At 51.8% G+C, this 14,098-nt stretch overlaps 1 protein-coding gene across 8 annotated transcripts in view; it reads right to left on the bottom strand.

Annotated features, from left to right (window-relative positions):
- TPST2 (tyrosylprotein sulfotransferase 2) overlaps positions 1-14,098 on the bottom strand; it is a 51,479-nt gene that overhangs the window by 32,735 nt on the left and 4,646 nt on the right. For 2 of the 8 annotated variants that reach the window (XM_082699036.1, XM_082699040.1), the window contains exon 2: positions 9,912-10,055. The exons of 4 other annotated variants lie outside the window; for them this stretch is intronic. The gene's annotated coding sequence lies outside the window, so the exon portion shown is untranslated. Of the gene's footprint in view, positions 1-9,911; positions 10,056-11,935; positions 12,088-14,098 lie in introns of all 8 variants that reach the window. 2 more of the 8 variants (XM_082699037.1, XM_082699041.1) reach the window with 1 other exon arrangement.

Genomic DNA, 14,098 nt, shown 5'->3' with positions numbered 1-14,098 from the left:
CAGCAGCAAATCCTGCCAACTTCACCTTCAAGGTGCAGCCATGCAACCATTTCTTGGCTCTGTCACCAAAGGCACAGGTAACAAAAGAAAAAAGAAACAGACAAACGAATGTCATGAAAATGAAAATATTTTGTGCCTCAAAAGGCACTATCCACACAGTAAAAAGACAATCGATAAAAACAGGAGAAAATATTTGCAAAGCCCGTATCTTACGAGGGATTAATTAATAACCAGAATATATAAGGAACTTCTAAAACTTAATAACAAACCCCAAACCACCTGATGCAAAAATGGGCAAAGGACTTTAAAGGACGTTCCTCCAAAGAGGATCTACAAATGGCTGACAAGCACATGGAAAGATGGCTCAGTATCACTGACCATCAGGGAAATGCAAATCAAAAGTGCAAAGAGAAGGCATCTTACAGGAACAGTGTGAATATCTCCCCCTCCCACCTAGTCCCCCAGCCTCCACTCTGCAACTCTCCAACAGTACACAGGCTCCCCACTATCCTTAAGATACATTTTTTTTTTTTTTTTTTTAGGAGAGGGAGAGAAAGAAGGTAGGGAGGGGCGAAGGGAGAGGGGGAGAGAGAGAATCTTAAGCAGGCTCCATGCCCAGCACAGAGCCAGAGGCAAGACTAGATCTCACAACCCTGAGATCATGACCAGAACCAATTGGTAAGAGTCCCAAAGAGTGGGACTCTTACCAATTGAGCCACCCAGGCACTTCAGAATGTGTTTCTCCACATGGGCTTGTGGGGGGTCTTGTGATCACCCTCCTGTGCTCCAGACAAATGGAACATCTATCAACCCAATGGATGCCACACACCCCTGATTTTCCTAACCATTTTCTCTGTCTACCTCAGACTCTAGGCGTGGACATGTGCCCTAGGCCTGGAAAATTGCCATTTTCTGTTCCCAGGCCACAGTGTTAGCTTAGGGGGATACATAACTCATTCTAGGTCAATGAAGTCAGCTAGAGACTTCTGCAGGAACTTCTGGGGAGGCTAAGCAGGTAGGGTGTGGGGTTGAAGGTACAGGGACATCTCCAGTTACCACCTGTGGAGCCTAAGAAGCCAATCTAAGATGAAACCAAAAGATGGAGCTGTGGCTCCCTGATATTAGTTGAGCTCCTGGATCCAGCCATGCCTGAAGCCATCCCTACCCCTCAACTTTTTAGTTATGAGCCAATAAATGTATTACTTTGCTTAATTCCATGAGAGCTGGGTTTCTTTGTCAATCAAGAGTCCTATCTAACATGGACCTATATACCCTCTCCCCTACTTTATCTTGGCTTGTTATCACCTCAGCTCAAGCACTACCTTGTCCAGGAAAACTTCCATGAACACCCAGATTAGATTAAACACCTCTTATGTCTCACATCCCCCTCTACCTACCCTTCATCATTCTCCGTAGGAACTGCTATTTGCCCCTTCGTCTCCCACACTTGACTCACCTGACTGTGGAGAGCTTATGGGCTGAGGGAATCTGCCTTCCTTTTACAATTTCTCTCTTTTGTATTCCCACCCTTAACACAGAGCCTGGCATACCCCCAAGCATTCAAATTTTATTCTTCCAGCTCACTTTATTCATTGGTAAGTGTCCTCAGGTATCAGGGAGTGGTAAAAGAATGGGTTTTGCAGGAAGATGGACCTGAGTCTGAATTTTTCCCTATTAGCTTTGGTAATAGCTTAGGTAAGTCGCTTAGCTTCTCTAAGCCTCATTTTCTTATCCGTAAAAGGCAAACAGCAACTAAGTACACATAAAGGCCTCAATACCATAAAGGAGCAGAGTAAATGCTCAATGAATGACGGTGCCTGCCTCCACTTTTCCCTCCAGGGTAGAAATCCTCCCTCTCCCTTTTATTTCTGCCCCGCCACTAGTATGAATATCTGTCAAACTGCCTGCCAAGCATACATTCTCTCATCTTCTGGGATCAGTCCTTGTGACCAGGATGGGGCTGATCCTATGCACAGAACCAGTGACGGAGGGCTGGTTAATACGAGGGTACAGACGTTCATGCACAGGCACAAGACCCCAGGTGGGTGAAGAGGAGTCAATCCGAGGATTTGCAAGAATTACTAGAGAAATGGCTCTTTTGCAGCCAAGAGGATGTATGCCCAGAGGTGTTACTGGGGAGAGCATGCCTGAGAATGAAGCCACAAATGAAGAAAGCCCATCTGAGACATATCCTGATACGCTGGAGTACCTGGATCCAGCTATACCTGAAGGCGGTATGATTCCAGACTTTCCATTTACCTGACCCCCAAAATACAGATAGACAGTAGGCTCTTTGACCTCTGCCTACTTACCACTCCATAGTCTTCTTCTGGGCCCCAGGATGCTTTTTCCTTTCCGAATGTTTCAGTAAGACTAAATAAAACTGATCTCCAAAGCCTTACACGATGATGGTTGAACCCAGCTAAGCACTCGCACTCCTGCCCCAAAGGCATGGAAATGAGTTTTCTACGTGGGAAGCCAACTCTTACAAAAAGGTCAGGTTGTTCCCATGTATTTTTTTGGCTTACAAAAGAGCCAGGTTGTTCCATATATTCTGCTCACAAAGTGTTTGGCTAATTTCCCCCTTCCCCTGCTCCCAGTTGCAGCTTAGGGCAGGGCTTTTTTGATTGCATTACCTTCCACTTCTTTGTTGCGGTGGTTTTGCAATGGCCAATGGCCAAACAGTGAAAAGGCCTGACCAGGAACAAAGCGAGCAATAACCATTTGTGGGAGGTAATGTCCCCAGATAAGAAGGCCTACACCTTTTTTTATGGTTCATCCAAGGAGGGGGAGGGGGTCAGGCACACAATTAGCACACTTTGTTCTGGGGCTGTACCAACCTGGGCTCTAGTTTACTGACACTTCAACCTGCCCCTGTCTCCGTCTCAGACAAACCCACTTTGTTCTGGGGCTGTACCAACCTGGGCTCTAGTTTACTGACACTTCAACCTGCCCCTGTCTCCGTCTCAGACAAACCCAGCCCCGGACCAGAAGAGGTTCCTCCCTCACCTACTCACCAAGCAGGGAGAGGAGCCACGGTTTCAAACTCAAGAGCTATTCAAGAACACTTAACATATCACAACCCATGAGGAAGAAGGGGCGGCTCATCAGCGTTCACTGTCTTCTGGGGGAGAGTTGGAGGGGGGACTCCAGATTCAGAGTGAGGGAGTGAACAGTCTTTCCCTACAGAAAAATGGTTTGGGTCCCAAGGACGCCGGGGACCTTGCTGGAGAGTACTTCTATCTGCAGACTTGCCTGGACATCAGTAGGAAGAGGGTCAGCTCAGGAGACAGTGCCTGAACTTCTCTGAGCCTGTTTCCTCATCTGTGAAATAGGTGAACAACATAATCCCTATTGCTGTGAATTACCGAGCATCTCTATGCCTCCAGCCCCAGAAAACCTTATTATCTATCATCTTCCCGATAACCCAACAGATGGTCACGACTGTGATCTCCGTTTTACGGTGAGGAAGATGGGGCCCAGAGAGGGGAAGTGACTGGCCCAAGGTCTCACAGCTTGGGCACCAGCCAGCTGGCATTCTGACTCCCATGTGTCTGACTCAGAAGGCCCCATTTTCCCACTGTATCAGGGCTCCTCCCGATGCCTGCCTCGCGTCCCTGTGAGTTTTCAGGGATACCACACGCAAAAAGGTAAACATGCGCCTGTTTGCCCAGGATCCGGGAAGTCTTAGGGATTCAGGGATCTGGGAACTGCGTGCCTGGAGGCAGGTGCAGCTGGAGTCCTCACTTTCATCTGGGCTCTCTGTCCCCAGTGCGAGGTGGAGAAGGTCCCTAAAGATCACAGCTTGTCAAAGTGTCTGTAAGTGAGTAATCACCTTTCAGTGAAGCAGCACACACCTGGGCATCTGTGCCCTCCAGAACCTGGGCTTCCACCCACATGTCTGGCTGTGCTCATCACTTCCAGCCCCATTAGGAATCTGCCACACACTGGCAGCCCCAAGAAGTCAGATCTGGAGAAGTTTGTGGATCAGCCCAGGAAAGGGACACTCTAGTAACTGGATAACGGGCAGAATGAAAGGAAAGAGCCAGATCAGGGGAATAAGTAAGTCATGTGACCAAGGAGGTCAGAGGAAGGGGCTGTGGATTCTGGCTGAGGCAGGATGGGAAGCAGAGGGGTGGGGGGTGGTGGCCAGTCAGGAATCTGAGAAGGACGCCCAGCACGGAACATGAGCAGAGGATGGGCAAGGGTGAGGGAGGAGCTTGAGCACAAAGGCCCAGAGGCATCCGAGCGCACTGGGAATCAAGAGTGGCAAAGGAGGGCGCCTGGGTGGCTCAGTGGGTTAAGCCGCTGCCTTCGGCTCAGGTCATGATCTCAGCGTCCTGGGATCGAGTCCCACATCGGGCTCTCTGCTCGGCAGGGAGCCTGCTTCCCTTCCTCTCTCTCTACCTGCCTCTCTGTCTACTTGTGATTTCTCTCTGTCAAATAAATAAATAAAATCTTTAAAAAAAAAAAAAAAGAGTGGCAAAGGATTCACTATGAGCACAACAGTGTCAAGGTTGCGGTGGGGTTATAAAAATAACCATAGCAAGAACAGTAATAACAGCAAAGGTGCAGGTACTGCTAACTTCCTGCCCAGACACCGTTCCAGGTGGGACGGGGGGTGGGAGGGGTGGTTAGGAGCACAATTTGCACGTGTACTAGTGTACTAGTCCAATCGATCCTCACAACTGATCTGTCAGAATGGTGCAGCTATTATCCCATTTCATAGACGAGGAAACTGAGGCACAGAGCAGTTCAAGTCCTGGCCTGAGAGCTCAAAGGTGGCGTGTGGGTGAGCAGGGTTTTGCTCCTACACTGTCTGGTTTTTAGAGTATGCTTAACCTCTACCACAGTGGTTCCCAAAGTGGGTTCCCAGACCAGCACTGGCAGCTCCCCTTCCAGACCTGCTGAATAAGCAGTGGCAGGGCGGGGGGTGTAGATTCTGGGTATGGGGTACAGCACTGCTTTTTACCTGTTCAAGAGGGGAGGGAGGCAGGAGAGGAGGGTGGCGGCCAGATCTTGGGGCCTCAAGAGCCATGAGAAGGGACTCCCCCAACTCCTTTGTAGGCAATACGATGCTAGTGAAGGCTTTTGAGGGTGGGAGCCATCTCTTCTCCTTTTGGGGTTTCCCAGCTAAGGCACAGAAGACCTTGTGATATAATAGTATCCTCGTGACCCAAGATAGAACAGGCAACATCTAACCAGAACACTGAGGCTCCTAAGGCCAAGGCAGCCACTGCCCTTGCCTGAGAGCAAGTGATCTCTGACCCCACTGATCTGATCCCCTATGCTAGTCTGACCAGACTCCCACAGCAGGCGGGTTATAAGGAGCCAGCCTCAAAGCCTAGTGCCCCACCTAGGAGTGGGTGTTCACAGGACACCCACAGAGGGCCACCAGAGTACCTACCAGCTAAAGGCTCTCCCGCACGGCATCCACCTTGGGGAACCCAGGCCTGCTCTGTAACTCCAAATCCATTTTCATGACCCAAGCAAATCACCTCCCCTCGCTGAGCCTCTGTCTCTGAGGCCTCTGTGAAAGGAAGAGGCTGGACTTATTTTCTACTATTGCTAGGATCCCCCAAATTTGCCAACAAATGTGCACTGCTGACGTACTGTGTGCCCCAGTAGAGCCGGGAACATAGCATGGGGCCTGCCCCCCTGAGCAGGGCCAGGGCCAGGGCCCAGGGCCACTGAGACAGAAAGAAAGGTGAAGGCATGACCCACCCTGGCCATGCACCTGCTGTGTGTGGACTCAGGGGGAGTCAGTCCCCAGAGGCAGGGTGGGTGATCAACATCTCCACCTCAGGTGACAGATCCCTGCTGAGCCCCCAAACCAAGTTAAACCCAAAGCTGCACTCAGCCCCCTCACTGCCAACCCAGGCTTTCCTGTTCCACTGCCTCCCCCACAGCTCCGGGTCCTGCCCTCTGGGGGCCCCCACCCCTGTACTAAGGGCCCTAGGGGCGGGGCTGTTGTAGGGAGGCTGCCTCCAGACTTCTCTGGGCCTCCACCTCCCTGCCCAGCATCTGCACACCACCTACTCCCACACTACCCAAGGCCAGGTGATCACGGAGTCCTCGCGATCTGTGTAGGTTCGGTTCTGAAGGTTCTGGGGGCAGGATGTCACTCACAGCCAAAGGAAGTGGGACAGAGAGTTTCTAATGAGATAAAGGAAGAGCGGGGGTGGGGGAGTGGGGAGGTGGGAGGGTGGAGGAGAAGTAGTGCCAGTTGGGGAGGGAGAAGACAAACAGATGGAGAGTGCCAGGCAGAGATAGAGAGAGACAGTGATGGAGGAGACAGAGTTGGAGAGACCTGAGCAGAGGGAGATAGAGATGGGAAGGAGCCCGGGAAAGACAAAAATAGAGACCCAACCAGACGCAGGGAGCAGGAATGAGATGGGGGAGCAGCAACAGCCTGGAACCGGAACCGCAGCCCGTGTCCTTCCCCACCCCGAAGTCAAGGCTCCTGGGGCTTGAGGGAGGAACAGAACCTTAAGAGGAAGGTCACTTGCCAGCCTGGCCCCTGTGAGCCCCACCCCCTGTCACAGGGCTGCCCAGATTCCCACCTGCTGAGGGCCACCTTCCCCATTACTCTCACCTGTTTTGTACTTTTGTTCAGTGGCTTCAATATTACTAGAACATTTTCAAAGGAAACTAGAACCCACTGGCTTAAATGAAAAACATGCCCTAATTAAAAAGAAACTGCAAAAATAAATGCAAAGGAAGTGATCTTTCAGCCTCCTAGCTGGGGGCAGCCACCCAGGGAGCCCAGGGGGAGGTGGGGATGGGGGGAGGAGGAACCTAGCACGGGTGTGCTCCGCCTTAAACAGCAGGAGCTCGAGAGAAGTGCTGGGTTAGCACCCAGCGGTGACTCTCTGGGAGTCAACAGAGGCTAAAGGGAGACCTGGAGAGGAAAACTCTCATTCTCCAGGGGAAACCCAGGTCCTCCAGGGTGGCACTGTGCTGTGACTCAACTCCTGCTGACCCACTCCACCCCCATGGGCACATCAAGCTTCCAGAAGTCTAAGCCATGAATTCTAGCAGAACTGCCAGGCCACGGGGTCACACAGTTCCCAACTTTTGCACCAGCGGTTCCCTCCCCCTGGAACACCTTTCCTGCCCTCTCTACCCAGATAACTCCTACTGGCACAATGTGTACTCCCCTCCGCCCACCTCCAGGAAGCCTTCCCCGACTGTCTCACATCCTTGTACCAGTATCCCCCAAAGCACTTAGCACCTGTACGACCTCTCTGGCCTGCTGTCTTCTCCACAGAAATGCACAGGGTCAGACATTCCTCACATCCTCGCAGGACCCGGCATAGCCCCCTTTGTTGACTAAATGCAAGAACAGACTAAAAAAAGAAGCGAAGGCCCCCGATGCCCATGGAACAGTCGAAATCAAAACAAAACCTTCTCTGAGCTGTGTGGGAAAGTTTCAGGCAGAAGCCCCAAGAGCCAAGTATCCAGCACGCGTTCAAATATTACTATTTTACTATCACCTTACAAAATATTATAACCTAAAGGGACCCAAGAGATAATCAGATCAGGGGTTGGCAGACTTTCTGTAAAGGCCCCAGCAATAAATATTATCAATTTTGTTGGACCTCACAGTCTCTGGCAGAACCATGAAACTCTGCCCTGTAGTGCAGAAGCAGCCCCAGACAGAATGGAAATAAATGAGTGTGGTTGTATTCCAACAAAACTTTATTCACAAAAACAAGCCGTGGGTCAGACTCAGCCCTGGGCGCTGTAGTTTGTCAACTTTCCAGGCAGGCACCTAGGTGAGAGGTGTGGTTGACTTTTTTCTTGTCTGATGCTTCCACTGGAGAGTAAACTCCAGGAAAAATGGGACCTGCACCCCAGCATCTAGTCGAGAAACGTCTACACATTCCTGTTCTACAAGTAGTTCAGTGACCCAGGGCCATTGCCAGGTGCTAGGTCCGCAGATGCCCATGGAGGGCAGTCCTCAGTGATTTCTGTGCAGTGACAGGATGGATGGGTGACTCCTTCGGGCGGCCTCTAGAGCTGGGGCAGATCTGAGTTAAAATTTCTACTGCTGTCACATCAGGCCTGTGTGACCTCAGGGCAAGTGACTCAATGGTCTCTGAGCCTCAGTTTCCAGGAAATGGAGTGGTCAGTCACAAATGGCCCCCTGATCCCTTGCAAGGACAGAGAAAGTATGGGATGGTATTCCTGGAGCCATGCAGCTAGTGTAGATACACTGGGACACAGACACACACTCACCACGGCACAGGGACCTCTGCAGGCCCCAAGTATCTCACTGTGGGTTATGTGGAGACATGAATCAGGTAAAGTGGGGCCCTGGGGCCCAGAGACAGGGGCTTCCCACCCAGGGAACATGGAATGGGGACAAGCTCCCAATTTGTCAAAAGCCTCGAGGCTTCTAGGGGCAGACTAGGTATCAGGAGGCCTCAGACAACCTCCAATGTCCTAGAAAAGCAGAGCTGGAAGGACTCTTGACAAGGGTGGAAACCAGGGGTTAACAATCTTTGTTTTTAAAGCAATGAACTATGTGTTCATGTGACACCCACCCATGGGCAGGCCCATGGTGTTCTCAGAGCCCTGAAAACCTGTACTGGACCAGAGGGCCCTTAGGGCCAGACTGGTCATGCATGCAATGGTGGGGAATGGTGTGGTGGGGATCACAATGATCAGGAGAGCCCAGGACATTTAAGGGGGAGCTTCAGGCCACTCCAGTTTGGCCCAGGCTCCTGAGTTCCCAAAAGAAGTGGGAAATTGGATGATTCTCTAAAAATAATTGAATGGGAGCTAAATAGGAACCGCCTTGTGGGTAAAAGGCATCAGCTGGCAGCTTGTTACAGTCCAACCTGCCCATTTCATAGGTGGGGAAACTGAGTCTCAGAGAGAGAAAGCACCTCACCAATGTCACACAGGAAGCCCAGCTGGGACTCAGCCACCAACCAGCCCATAGCCAGCCCCAACTGCTCAGAAGAATTGGGGGGAATAGGAGGGAGTGGAGGGATCAGGGTTGGGGGGTAGGAATCTGGACTTCACAAGCCAGAACCCTGCTTGTTCTGTCATCCAGGATGGAGTGTAGACAAATGGGCAGGGAAAGGGATAAACGTGCATTAATAATACATAACAATTTGTAACAGTATATGACAATACAGTTAATAATAATCGACACCTTCTAAGTATTTTCTATGTGTTGGGCATTAAGACAGGGTATCCAGGGGGAGTAAGATGGTAATTAGGAGTGTAGGCTCTGGATTCAAATCCTGTCTCTCCCACTTCCTAGCAAGATGCCCTGTGTAAGTGACTTCGTCTCTTGATGTCTCAGCTTGTCCTATTCCTATGGGCACTGGGAGGATCAAATGAGTTCATGTACACAGAGCGCCAAGAACACTGACTTGCGTATGGTGAGCTCCAGGAGTATCAGCTGTAATTATGGCCTTCTAACAGATGGGGAAGCTGAGGCTCCCCAAGGGACATGCGTCACTCAAGGCTCCAGCAGCCTACCTGACCCTGAGCTGTCGTCACATTCTGCCTTGCAACAAGGTAAGCACTTGAGCCCTGTCCGCTCTCGTCCAATCCAGGAGGCTGGTCGTATCTGCACCTCTGTTCTATAGATGGGAAAACTGATGCAGCAGGAAGGCAGCCAGGGAACAAAATGCACACTGGTTGAGCGGAACAACTGGATTCTGATGGAGACGCAAGCCCTTGAGCGTGCACGCTGCCACCAGCCCTGCTTTCTGGCCACAGCAGCCCGGTCAAAAGTCTGGTGGATGCACGAATGCACTTGGCAGACAGACTGGCTGCCCTGTGCTTGCCTCCCACCATCTGCGCACACGGGATGACATGAAGCTCCTCCCCAGGGCAGGTGGGCACTGCCCTCGGCCACCCTTCCCTGCCATTTCTGGGGCTCGGCTCACCTCACAGGCTGTTCTCAATGAATTGCTCCCATGAATCCTCCTCATGCCACAACTCAGGGTGGAAGAGACCAGAGAAGGGCCGTGGGAGGGCGCAGGCATCTCAGAACCTTCTCCAGAGTGGCCCCAGACAAGATGAATGCATAGCTGCGGAGCACAGAGAAGGGGCCTTGCAGATGGCAGGAACAGGTGGCTGGGGGTAGGGGGCGGTGGGCAGGGGGCGGGGGGAGCTGCTGTTACCCAGACAAGTTTCTGCAGGGCCACAGGGCCATGCCCGGGCTCTCAAATTGCTACCATCAGCCACTGCTGACCCACCTCTCTTACTACGAATCCGTTCACAAAGCCACATCGATAACACGGTTAGACAGCCTTACCAATCCCAAGGTGGCACTAGATCCAAGTTCTGACTCAGTCTACACCCATTTCCCCAGCAGGATACACTGAGGCCCAGAGACTCTTGCCTAGTCTCCTGAACCCTTATTCCATTTCGCCAGGCTACCCAGGAATGCTTGGTTTTACAAGGACAAGGAAGGGAAAGTATGCACAAATGAATAAAGGCAGGAGGGGCTGGCGACAGGTGTCAGAGGCCCATCTCAATGACCATCCCAAACAGCAGCTGTCCAGGTAGGATGAGGCTGCTCGACAGGAACCCAGAATGCACAGAGGGATGCAGAGTTCAGTTCCAGAACCAACACACGAGAGGCTTAAGAACATAAAGAGGGGGGCACCTGGGTGGCTCAGTGGGTTAAAGCCTCTGCCTTCGGCTCAGGTCATGATCCCAGGGTTCTGGTATCGAGTCCCGCATCGGGCTCTCTGCTCAGCGGGGAGCCTGCTTCCTCCTCTCTCTCTGCCTGCCTCTCTGCCTACTTGTGATCTCTCTGTCAAATAAATAAATAAAATCTTTAAAAAAAAAGAACATAAAGAGGAATGGGTGACCTTCAAGAAACTTGGTTCTTCAGTGAAAATGCCGTGCTCTGACCTGGGCTCTCCCCCAGGCAACTTCACTCTCACAGAAGGCAAAGAGCATGACATAAGAGGTGGAGTCCTAGGCATGGGGGCGATACCAAGAGAAGGAAGGGGATGTCTGCGTGTCATTCCAAGGGGCACCAATGGACCTGTGTAACTCAGGACTGCAGGTCTCAGGTCTGAGGGCAGACGCAGCAGGGAGGTGGCATCTGTTGAAACAAGCAATGAGTCCCTGAGGCTGCTCAGATGGCCCACCCCACATGGCCACCAGGGGAGGTCACCTTCAGAATGAGCAAAGGTGGCCAGACTGGGGCCCCGGGCAGGACCAGACTCCCTTTTTGCCGCTGAGGGTCTGGCCTCTGCAGCTGGCCTTGGGTGGGAAGGTCTGGGCAGTTCCCACTCTCTTCCCTCCTCCTATGCACAGGCTCCTAACAGGCTCCACCAGGTCCTGGGGCAGGCACTGCAAGTCCCTCGGCACCTCAGTGCCCCCCACCCATCTGCACAGAGCCCAGGAGAATGCCCTCAGCAAGTTTGTCCCTGGTAGTCCCAGAGATGCTCCCACTGACCCGCAGGACACTCCTTATTCTGCTAATGAGGCATTTAACTCGATGCGTATTGGAAAATAATTTATAACGAGCACATCAAAGCCAGTAATTTCAAAGACTATAACTGCTTTGCAGACTACATTTATTTAAGATGATCGGTACCCTCCTCCGCCACTGGTGAGATTATAAAATGGGGTAGCTGCTCTGGGAACCTGGCACTTCTTCAAAAGGTTAAACACAGAATTACCATCCGATCCAGCAATTCCACTCTCAGGGATATACTAGGGAGAACTGAAGACACAGGGGCGCACACAGACTGGTACAAGGATGTTCACAGCGGCAATGTTCGTAACACCCGAAAGACAGAAATAACCCAAATGTCCACCAGCTGAGAACTGCATACCCATGCAATGGAGCATTAATCAACCATTAAAAGGTAAGGAAGCACAACTAATGAAACAAATAGAACACTGTATGTTAACTAAACTGGAATTAAAATTAAGAAAAAAGGAGCACCTGGGTGGCTCAGTGGGTTAAAGCCTCTGCCTTCAGCTCCAGTCATGACCCCAGGGTCCTGGGATCGAGCCCCACATCAGGCTCTCTGCTCGGCAGGGAGCCTGCTTCCTCCTCTTTCTCTGCCTGCCTCTCCACCTACTTGTGATCTCTGTCTGTCAAAACAAATTTAAAAAAAATTAAAATTAAGAAAAAAAAACTTAAAAAATAAAAGGTAATGAAATACTAAGGGGGCCTTGTGTAGCTCAGTCAGTTCGGTGTCTGGCTCTTGGTTTCAGCTCAGGTCAAGATCTCTGGGTCGTGAGATCAAGCCCTCATCTGGCTCCACGTTCAGCAGGGAGTCTGCTTCTCCTCCCCCTGGCCCTGCCCCGACTCATGTTCTCTCTCTCTACTCAAATAAATAAATAAATAAATAATTTTTTTTTTTTTGAGTTAAAAAAAAAAGGAAGAACTGCTACACACAGCCACATGGATGGACCTCAGAATCCTCCTAAGTGAAAGCCACCAGTCACCAAAGGCCACATTGTGCATGACTCTGTTTACAAGAAACGTCCAGCACAGGCAAATTCATAGAGGCAGAAAATACATTAGTGGTTGCCAGGGGCTGGGAAAAGAGGGATTGAGGAGTGATTGTGGATGGGTCCAGGGTTTCTTTTTGGGTGATGAAAATGTTCTAGAATTAGGTAGCAGTGGTGGTTACACAACTCTGTGAATATCCAAAACAAACAAACAAACAAACAAACAAGCAAACAAAAAAAAAACCTACTGAATTGAATGCTTTAGAAGGGTGAATTGTAGGATATATGAATTCTGTCTGTAAAGCTGCTATGAAGAGATTTCATGAGGTTTTAAAAAATAAGGCGATACAGACACATTCACTGAGTACATAATAGAACAATAGGGATTCAGTACAGTAAATGGGTTCATGAATGACTCAAACCCAATTCCACAGTCATGGAAACTGAGGCTGGATGAGGAGGAATGACTCCCACAGACTACATCACTACTAAACCAGAGTGAGTCACCCCGAGATTTGCCAAACTCCAGAAGCCTGGCCTAACCATCAGGCCACCCAGCTGAATGAAAAGAAAAGACATGGGGTATGGAGAGAGACATCTGCAGTCCAGGATGGGAGGTTGATGAGTGAGGGAAAGGGCCAATCACCTCTGTGGGTTTCAAAACAGGAAGTATCCGACAATGCCCTACAGAGTGCCAGAGAAGGCTTCCCCGCACTGCCTGAGTCTTCTGAAGGATGAGTAGGAGTTTGCCAGCTCCCCTCCCCAACAACCATACATGACACATGAGGTCAGGAGGTCTGAAGGTGGGTTTCATCTCTGCCACATCCTACTAGGGCTGTGGGCACATGACCTTTCTGAGCCTCAGTTTCCCTATCTATAAAAGGGGAAGAAGACAAATGATAGGCACAGTGCCTTATAACCACTGCACTCCATTGGATGGTTCCCACCCTTCCTCCCGAGGGGACGGGCATTTGAGTGGGAAAGTCAGACCTGACCTCTGCCCCACATAATAACGAGTCTGCCAAGTCCAGCAAAGCAAGCCTGGGTGATCAAGACCCCCTTCCCTCGCTGCCACTCCCAGCCTCAGCTTTATCAAGCACCTCCCTGCAGCCCACACTAAGACGGGGAGTTTGCCGGGCCTGGGTTTTCTGGCGGAATTTCGCCTCTTCCTACCCAGCGACCCCAAGTTCACCAGGGCTCCCCCTACCCCACGCTCTTGGCGGCCCCCTCCCTAGCCAGAGATTCCGCCCCCCAATGCCTCCACTCTGGACACGCCTCGCAACTGCACGGCGTTGCAAGTTAACTTCCACGCGCCCCCCGCGCGTCCCGGAGCCCTCCCGGGGGTCCCCGCACGCCGCGGAGGGACCGGGGACGCCGACGGCGGTGACACGCCGCCGCCCCCCCACTCCCGACACACACGGGCGCTGAGCGCCGCCCGGGCGCGGGGCCCGAGGCGAGAAGACCGGTCAGGGGGCCGGGACTCTGCCGCACCCCGTGGACAGCGCTCGGGGCGCCCGGCGCCTGCGGATCCTCGAACCGGCCGCGCGCGCGCCACCTCCCGCCCAGCTTCCAGCTCCGGAGCCCCAGCAGCCGCGTCGGGCCCGGGAAGAAGCCGCTCGGGCTGAGGGTTCCCCAGCCCCCGAGGCCA

The sequence above is a fragment of the Mustela nivalis genome (genome assembly GCF_964662115.1).
Source record: "Mustela nivalis genome assembly, chromosome: 14".
NCBI classification, from domain to species: domain Eukaryota; kingdom Metazoa; phylum Chordata; class Mammalia; order Carnivora; family Mustelidae; genus Mustela; species Mustela nivalis.
Note: the sequence above shows the minus strand (reverse complement) of the source record. Positions and strands in the feature narration are given on the sequence as shown.